Below are 9,471 nucleotides of genomic sequence, written 5' to 3'. Positions count from 1 at the left end.
CAAGCTCATGTTCGATTTTCTGTGTATTGGTCGTCCTATCCCCAGATCCAGGGGAGCAGGGGGTGGCACTGACCTCTCCTTTCTTTTTTGTTTTGATGCTTGCGAGGAGCCTTTGCATGTCTGTTCTTGGCCGCTTCTCTGGTGAATCTACCTCAACTTTAGCCTCAGCCTCAGTGTGTTGCAGAGTTTCTTGCTCCTCGATGTCCTTGATGAGACGTTCTTTCACCTCAGGTGTCATCGCCACAAAGGTGTCTTTGAAACGAGGATCAAGATATGTGGCACAGTTAAGAATAATCTGTAAATCCTTGTCTGCGTATCTTTTGTTGAGATCCTGTAGAACTTTCTCCTTCATTTCACGGCACAGGGGGACATCATCTTCAGATGCAGCAAGGCAAGAGGATATTTCCCACATGACCACTTGAACTGCAGAGATTGTGGGGAGTTTCTCTCCACTGAGAACATCTGTGAACCGTCGCAGTGGTCCAAGCACCTCCTTTACTGTTTCAAGTGTGGTGATGTCAGTGTCCCTGGGCATGAGATGCCATTTCTTCCTCTCGGTGGCCAGGGCAGCACTAACAGCCTGCTGCTGATCCAGGAACCTCTCTACCATGTCATAACCAGAGCTCCAGCGTGTTGGTGTATCATGAAGCAGCTTTTTCTGAGGTAGACCCAAGTCTGTCTGTTTTTCTAGCAGTAGCCTGGACATCTTTGGTGACCTGGAAAAGGCAGAGACAGTTTTCCGTAGTCTGGATAAGGCGGATGACACCCTGTCGATAGCCAGCGCTTTGTTAGTGGCCAAATCGAGATTATGTCCAAAACATGGTATCCAGGTGTATCTTTGTGAAAAGGCTTTTATGTTGTTTGATGCATTGTCAGTAGTGACAGCCGACATCTTGTTTTTGTCCATATTCCAATCTTCCATCGTTTCCTCCAGGGCTTCCAGTAGGTTTTCAGCATTGTGGTCACTGTTCATCTCAGAGCACTCCAAGCACCATGCATCCATCTCCCAGCTCTCTGTTATCATCTGCACAGTGATGGTCATGTAGGCATCCATGGCCCTGCTGGTCCACAGATCAGTAGTACAGGAGAAGTACTTGTTGGGTCCTGACAGCCGCTCCATAACTGCCTCTCTGGTTTCTGTGTAAAGCATGGGTATTTCTTTATACATGAAGAAATTCCTCCCAGGAAGCTCATATTTACAATTCAATTTCTTCACCAATTCCTTGAAGCCAGACTTCTCCACTGTGTATATTGGAATTTGGTCCAAACATATGAATTCAGCCACTGCTCTGTTCAATGTTGTGGCTTCCTTTGAAGTTGGCTGATATTTTCTCTGTTGCTCATACATTTCAGGTATGGTCTTGGCAATGGGTTGCTTTCCTTTTGGGTTGGATGGCTCTCTCTGAAATAAGGGGTGGGAAATACATAACATGAATTACCCTAATGGTCCTAGTTCATAACTGGGTCAACAAGAGTACATTAACAAAAGCATATAAGCAATAAAAAACAAATAAATGAAGTTAGAATTTATATGGTTGAAATTAAATAATCATTCAGTTTCCTTAGCACATACATTTATGTTTAACTAATATAAATAATCAACTTTGACTTTAAAAAAAAAATCACAATAATGCTTCTTCTCCAACATAATATATTTTTATGTTTATGCATTTTCTATGTGCTTTATACTTTGAAATCTTTAACTCTTCATTCCTCAGCCTGTACACGGAGCATATAGCCTAATATTAGCCAATGAGTAAATAACTAGGGCATACTAACCTGGTATTCCACATATAAATCTGGGTGACGACACTGCAGGTGTTTGATGAGGTTTGATGTGTTCCCTCCTTTTGCTCCTATTGCTTGGTGGCAGCGCCTGCACAGTGGACGGGCATCGTCAATGGCTTTACCGTCTGCCCCTTGTTTTAAGCCAAAATAGCTCCATATGTGGCTTTTGGAGTTCGTTTTTTTTAGCAAAATTAGCGGTGCCACTGACGACGACAACGCCGCCGCGGCAGACTCGCCGCTCGGGCCCGGTGCTTCTGCCATGGTGCGTGTGTTGTATTGTGTTGTGTTGTTTGTGAGTGTGTTGTGTTGTGTTGATTGTGACTGTTAATAAGCCGGGCGCGCGTCTGGGCGAGACAGAACTTGTTGTGAAGCGGAGCTGTCTTGAGTTCGTCTTCCCGGCAGAAACACACGAACAGCCAATCAGATAACAGACGGGCGGACCCAGCGTACGGAAACAGCCTATCATATCCCTGGACGTCACAGTAACAGGCAAACAGCCAATCATTCAGCAGCTGTGTAGTTAGGTTGCAGTAGTTGCCATGTGGGTCTGTTTACATGCAGTGAGAAGCCGGGAGGAGAGGAGAGGCGGCTGCTACGTAGCGGAAACTGGCACCGGTAGTAGTAATCCACGGTAGTACCGTCGTGTAAAATTTCTAGTATAGTAGGAACCGTTACGTTTTGGCACCGCGGGTTACCGTGGCTACCGTGGGTATCGTGCAACTCTACACCCAGAGCACCCATTTTCTCCAGCCAATCTGCACACTGATGCCCAAACGCAGCAAATGCTTGCTTTGTGGCACAATAAATTCCTCAAGAATAAAAAGATCATACAGGTCACTAGCCTATAGATTGCAAATGGAAAACTGATTATGTGATCTTAGCCTAGCCTACTTATATTTTTCTTAGGCTATTAATTTTTAATAATATTAGGAATAGGCTACTATACAATTTCCCATTCATTATCTCTCATGCTGTAATGTGGGCCTTCAAACACTGTGCGTGTCCATCACGGATGTAATTTAGGGGGGGGACACAAGGGACATGTCCCCTGCACTTTTTCAAAAGGCCGTTTTGGTCCCCTGCACTTTTTACCGTCCAAAAACATGTTACGCTATATTAAACAGAGACGTGTCAAGCACTAGGACCAAGCGGAAAACGTCCGCTCAAACTGAAGCCTGTTTCCCTTAGTTTAGACCGCCCACAAGCTCCTTGATTTGCTCTGCCGTTTCTTGTGTGATTGGCCGTCCCCGCTGTCACTCCATCTTGCTTGCACACCGGCGGTCTGCTAGTCTGCGGTCAGGAGTCCTACAGGTAGGGATGCAAATTATCGAGTAATTCATTAATCGATAGTTGTTTCATCTTATCGATCGATTAATTGATAAGCGGCAATTCTTCTGAGAAGCTGAATTTCCCTCTGAATAGGTTCTATCTACTGTATACGTAACATAAAATGCTAACTTATGATATAAAGAAAAATGCAAATCATATTTTGAATAATTTCATTTTAATGCATCAATTTGGGGAATTTCCATCCATCCATCCATTGTCTACCGCTTATAATTTGGGGAATTTTGAGAACCAAAATATGACATATCGTTTCCTGACCAATTTCTTACAAACTGCTGGTTCTGATACAAATGTTGACATATTAAGGGGTATTATGGGGTTGAGGAGTTTAAGCATTCAAGAAAAGATGAAAACAAAAATGACTAAAACACAGTGCTGAGCCTTTAAACTATTAGTTTATTATAACTATTATTATTATTATTAATATAAGTGGGTGAATATTCCTCAGCCTTCCTTGGTGTTTTGGTTTTGACTGAAGCCTCGTTCACATACGTCTCCACTCGCCCATCTCTGAGCGACAGCTGTCAATGAATGTGAATGTGTTCTAGCGGAATGTGGACCAGGACAGGCGATGCGATGTGGGCGGGGACGGAGAGAAAATCAGTTTAACTTTCTGCGATGCGAGTGAAGCGAGTACCAATCAGAATGTAGAATAGAGATGATTGACAGTTGACGTCAACAGAGAGTTCCACAGAGATTTGCGGCTTGAACTAGCCGTCGGCGGCAGTGAATTTTTTTTTTTTTTGCCAGCGAGTAGAATTCAGTGAGAAAGCAAGTGACGGGCGAGTAGCGACGTATGTGAACGGGGCTATACGTGCCGTCAAACTCGCCAGCTGAGGGGGGGTCGGCGCGGGGGACGCCTCGCCATGGCAACGGGGGAAAACAGAACGTTGATGAGCAAGACCAGCCGTGAGGATTTCCCCTTATAATACTCGCTGCTGCCCTCCTGTTTAGGCCTATCATTAGAGCTGCTAGTTAAGTCCATTTGCCTTGATGAAATAATTTTGGGCGAACATCTATGGCGGCCGAAATTAGACTATGGCGGTGCGCCATAATGTGTGGGAAACACCACTTCCCGTTTGTCTTGTTGTTGTCGTCAGAGCCCTGCTTCGCTTGTGTTCGCGCATGTGCGTCAAGTACGTCTGGCGTCAAGAACGCCCTCACGTGGACTGGCGGGGAATTACGTGTTCAAAACGCAATTAATTGCAATTAATTTATTTGAATCGAGTAATTTCTTATCGACAATTAATCGATAATCGATTAATTGTTTGCATCCCTACCTACAGGAGTACGCTACTATGCGTTGGGAGTTTGTTCTGCCTGGTTCACGTCAGCTAGAAGGATTGTAATATCAGAGGTTTCATTTACATTTATGTTTGAATCGGTGTCCATGTGCGTATATGCGTGTGCGTGCGTATGTGTGTTTGGTAATTAGACGCAGCCAGGATGTCTAAAAAAAGAATAGAATCTATTTTGACCATTTCACTGTCTTCTCCACACTTTATGGATGAATGGACAGCCTTCAATAAAGATGACGCACTCATGCAATTTCTCCTGTTTTTGCCTGTTTACATCTATTCCACAGCTACTTGTATACAATCCCTGAACATCCATCTCCCCCTAACTTATGAATAGAAAACTCTAAACCAGCAGCAGCAGCAGCTGTACACTATGTTTTCATATGAATGATTGCTGCTGGAGATGCTGAGCCCATAATTAAATATATCTCCTCTCATCTCAAAGCGTCCTGCTTGCTGCAGGTAATCTGTTTTGCAGCTTCACTCATGCCCATGTTTCCCCGCTGCTGTAACATGTGATGCAAGCTGTTTATCCCTTCATAGCCTATAAAAACTCCATGTGCACACGGATCATGGATCTGTGGATGGGGGGGGGGGGAGAAGAAAAAGATATATATGAAAATGGTGAAACGTTGAGGGCACGAACGAGAACTAGAAGCAACTTTTCCAGTCCAGATTTGCACACAGGAAGCACAAATGTCACCCAGGCAGACCTCCGGGGCTACTTTGTAGGTAAATTGGTGGGAGCAAAATGTGGGAGACCCCCAGCAAAACAGACTCACTGAATACTATTCTGTTTGCACCCAATGGGACACCTCATCTAGTAGATGGATTGATCGTATATCTGTTTTATATTTGCATATATAGCATATAAATGTGTATTTTCTATTTGTAGATGTTTATGTACAGGTTACGCCTTTGCAGTCCATCACCAGCAGATGACAGTGCAGGACAAGTTGCAGCTTCAGCATCCCAGGAGTGATGTAATGCAATGAACTGTGATTGGAGAAGACCAGCAGAATTCCCACACAATTAATTCTTCCAAACTTGATCTTCATCTTATAATAATAATACCAATAATAACAACAATACAAAAGAAACGCAAGAATTGGCAAGAATTCCCGAGTATACAGCGGACCTTGCCAGATATACTCAACTTCCCCGAAATGCATTGCGGCTCGTCTGACTTCTGAAACGTTTTGAATAATGGCGGACGAATGCGGCGAAACCGGCGACAGCCAGCAACAAACCGTGTACAAATGTAAGTACTGTAACACGATTTTTATGTTTTCCGCTGACTTTTAAATCGTATTGATAATGAACGTTACTTTATTGTTGTTGGAATTGTACGTTAACGTTACGAATCGAAGGTCCTGCTAGCCGGCTAGCCTACTGACGCTAATTTAGCATAGAGGTTAGCGAGCATTAGCGAAGCGGCAAATGTGCCGTTTTCACCGACGAGCGCCTCATTCGGTGGAGGGAACGACGAGGAGGGCCATTGGAATTTCGCATTTCATTTGTTGGCATTTTTGGAGGCCCATAGCTTCTGTTCTAATAGTGATAGAAGGCTGAAAATTGCTCTGTTAGTTCATTCTAATGTGTATTTCACAATTCTACAGGCAGAATCAACATTCCTTACTGTTTGGGTGAGAGGTGGGTCACCAAAGTCCATTTTTTTTTTGACGGCCAAAATTATTTTTCACTTTTTGGGTGCTCCTAGCACCACGATGAATGATCACATTTATTCTAAACAGGATTATTTGTTATATTTGGGACCTTTGCTCTTGCCAAAATTAATTTGAAGGGTATGGTACCACTGGTGAGGGTTTTATGGGGGTCCAAAAACCCTCCCGGGCAGAGGTGACTCTTTTGGAACCCCATATTTGGACCCCCAAATGACCACGTGGGCACTTGATGATGCTAATGGGATTTATACCAGATAAAGGTACATATTTGTTCTTTCTTTTAATGAAATAAAACCTTTGACTTTGAAGTTCCTTGATATGAACTTGACGCGCGCGACGGCCGACGGAGGACACTTTAAAGCTACCTTAGCATGTTAGCGTTAGCAAACACTCAGCTTTCGCGAGCTGTAAGTCGGGGGGAAGATCTAATTGTGATCCAAGGTCTGATAAATAGAATGTGGGCCGAGGTCAGCATGTAACGTTATTCATGTCAAAGTCATTAAGCTCCGGCTTAGCTAGCAAGATAACGACGGTAGCTAACTTGCTAACGCGAGTTCAATACAGCCCCCCTTTTTCAAAAAAAAATCTTTATTGAAAAAGATATCGTACAAAGAATACAAGATGGTATCCAAAAGTATAAGTAAATAAACGTATACAGAGGGACAGCATTTAACGCAGCAGATATGCTAACTGTGACCGGTTCAAGACGTCCTGTTGTCCAGGCAACGACGTAACCCGGATGCCCTTTTGACCCTTCAGATGGCACTGCACCGTTTGTTCCAGCTGTCCTCCGTGCTGCACTCCGCCGTGATATATATGTGTATATATGCTTGTACGTGTTAATATATGTGTTAGTATATTTATGAGTGTATGTATGGACACATACAAGCAGTACATCCCGTTGAATAATGAAAAAGAAAAGACAAGGTGTAATTCCGCACCTTGTCCACCGGAGGGCAGTGTAGAGTCGTGAGCTTGAACGTCCAGTGGTGGCCACAGGCGTTAAATACAACAGCGGTATTATCGAGATAGACAAACAATACCTCCGGTTAGATCACTGGAAAGAGAAGTCAAGAAGGTGTAATTCCGCACCTTGTCCACCGGAGGGCAGTGTCGAGTCGTGAGCTTGAATGTCCAGTGGTGGCCATAGCCATTAAGTACATGAGCAGCATTCTCAAGGTAGACAAACACTACCACCGGTGAAATAATAGAAAATTAATGTGAGCAAAGTGTAATAACGCACGTTGTCCACCGGAGGGCAGTGTAGAGTCGTGAGCTGTAACTCCTTGTGGTGGCCACAGCCATTAAGTACACCTGCGGTATTATCAATACCTCCGGTGAAATCATTGGAAAGAGAAGTCAAGTAGGTGTAATTATGCACCTTGACCACTGGAGGGCAGTGTAGAGTCGTGAGCTTTAACGCCCTCTGGTGGCCACAGCCATTAAGTACAGGCGCGGTATTATCAAGTTAGACAAATTACATCCAAGCACTACCTCCGGTTGAATCCTTCAAAATAAAAGACAATGCAGTGTAATTACGCACCGTGTCCACTGGAGGGCAGTTTAGAGTCGGGAGTTTCTAACATCCTCTGGTGGCCACAGCCACCAAGTCCAGGCGGGGTCTTAGCAAGGTAGACAAATCACATACAAGCACTCGCTCAGGTTGAGTCTTTCAAAATAAAAGACAATGCAGTGTAATCACGTACCGTGTCCACCGGAGGGCAGTGTAGAGTCATGATTCTTGATGCAGTGCGTGTATGTGTCGTTTATTATTTTATTTACAGACACTGCGTCAATGATAGTAGTAGTGAGCCATGTGAGCTTTTAGCATGTTCAATTATTGATTGTTTAAATATATTAATATTAATATAAGGTAGAGGAATGTGTGTGCAATTGTTCACATAATAACAACAACAACTGACATCCAAATAAATGTTTTCATTTAAGTGTTAGAATATTGCATGGATGTACTAGTACCTCACATCTTAAATAGAGTAAATATCAGAGGAGATTTCAACACACATACATTCCCTTAAAGATTTCTCTGACTGTAATATTGTACTACGTCATCACGTACGCACCTGGCAGCCAATTAAGCCTTCAGGCCGCCCGCACGTTGGGACGCAGTGGCGGTCGGTTGTGGTTGTAACGTCGTCCTCTGTTCGGAGGCTTCCTGGCGTCACCTGTGAGTTCCTTATTCGTTAGAAAATGCAGTTTATTTGATTTAATACACGTCAGGTCGAGTTGATACCACATAGTTATTTGTATGTTTGTTTGTCTCCAGATTTAAAGTTGGTACAGTGACACAATGGGCCTTGTGGTCGCAGCTAAACAGATGAGTGTTTATTTGGACGTTAATTTGTAACTTTGTGATCAACTGTTTCATGAATTCAGGACGAGTCTGGCGAGCCAGTTTGGAGGTGTTGGACTTCTTTAAATCAGTTTCCCTTAATCTCCAATAGCATGAGATGAGATTCATCCAAAGGTGATATTTTTTGACTCGAACGTGTATTTTCCACAGGTTAATATTCGTTTGACTTGATCGCGTTGGTAATCTGAGGGAGAGGGGGCACTAGGACCACGCAAAAGCTCCCGGCCAATCAGCAGCGGAGCTTTGATTGGCAGCAGGTGAGGCTTCAGGCTTCACTCCGGCTCCATGTGGCTGAAATGTTTGACTCTGGTAAGGTTGACCTTTTGTTTGTTTAACGTTGTTTCATATTGATTTTAGTGTTGACCCTTTAGCACGTGTTGATCGACTGTTTGTTTGGTTCAGGAGGAGTCCGGTGAGCCGCGGTGTGGAAGTAAAGGACTGTTCTCCATGTGTTGACACAAACCCTTGGTTGAATCTCCGATCCCGTGAGATGAAATTAATCCAAAGGTGAGACTCTGACTAAAGTGTGGATTTATGACGGGTTCATACTGCGTTGATTGCGTTGGTAATCTAAGATGTTTTGTTGGTAGAAACCCGGAGAGAGGCCTCGATGGTCGGTCCACACGCATCCACACGACCGGCGAGGAGTCCGGAGGACTTCAACACGGTGAGTTTAGTGCTGTATGTATCATTCCTCTTAATCTGCCTTATTGTGATCTAAATGGATGTTTCAGTGATGGTTGTAGACGGTGTCGGAGGTTGGGATATGTAGTTTTAATAGGATTAATTGGATGACGATAAAAAGGAAGTTAATCTGGAACTCGTCTATTTTTCAGCACAAAGCTCCCCAGGCCGGATCCATGAGACCCCCCCCCCCCCCCCCCCCTTGCTGGCCTTCATATGATTAGAATAAAATTCTGCAGTTTGGACATTAAAAGTGCGAAAGTATATCTAAATTGAAGTAGCTTGTTCTTGTGTTTGA

The sequence above is a fragment of the Eutrigla gurnardus genome, assembly GCF_963514095.1.
Source record: "Eutrigla gurnardus genome assembly, chromosome: 24".
In the NCBI taxonomy this organism is placed as follows: Eukaryota; Metazoa; Chordata; class Actinopteri; order Perciformes; family Triglidae; genus Eutrigla; species Eutrigla gurnardus.
The sequence above is the reverse complement of the archived record's forward strand: the minus strand, read 5'-3'. Positions refer to the sequence as shown.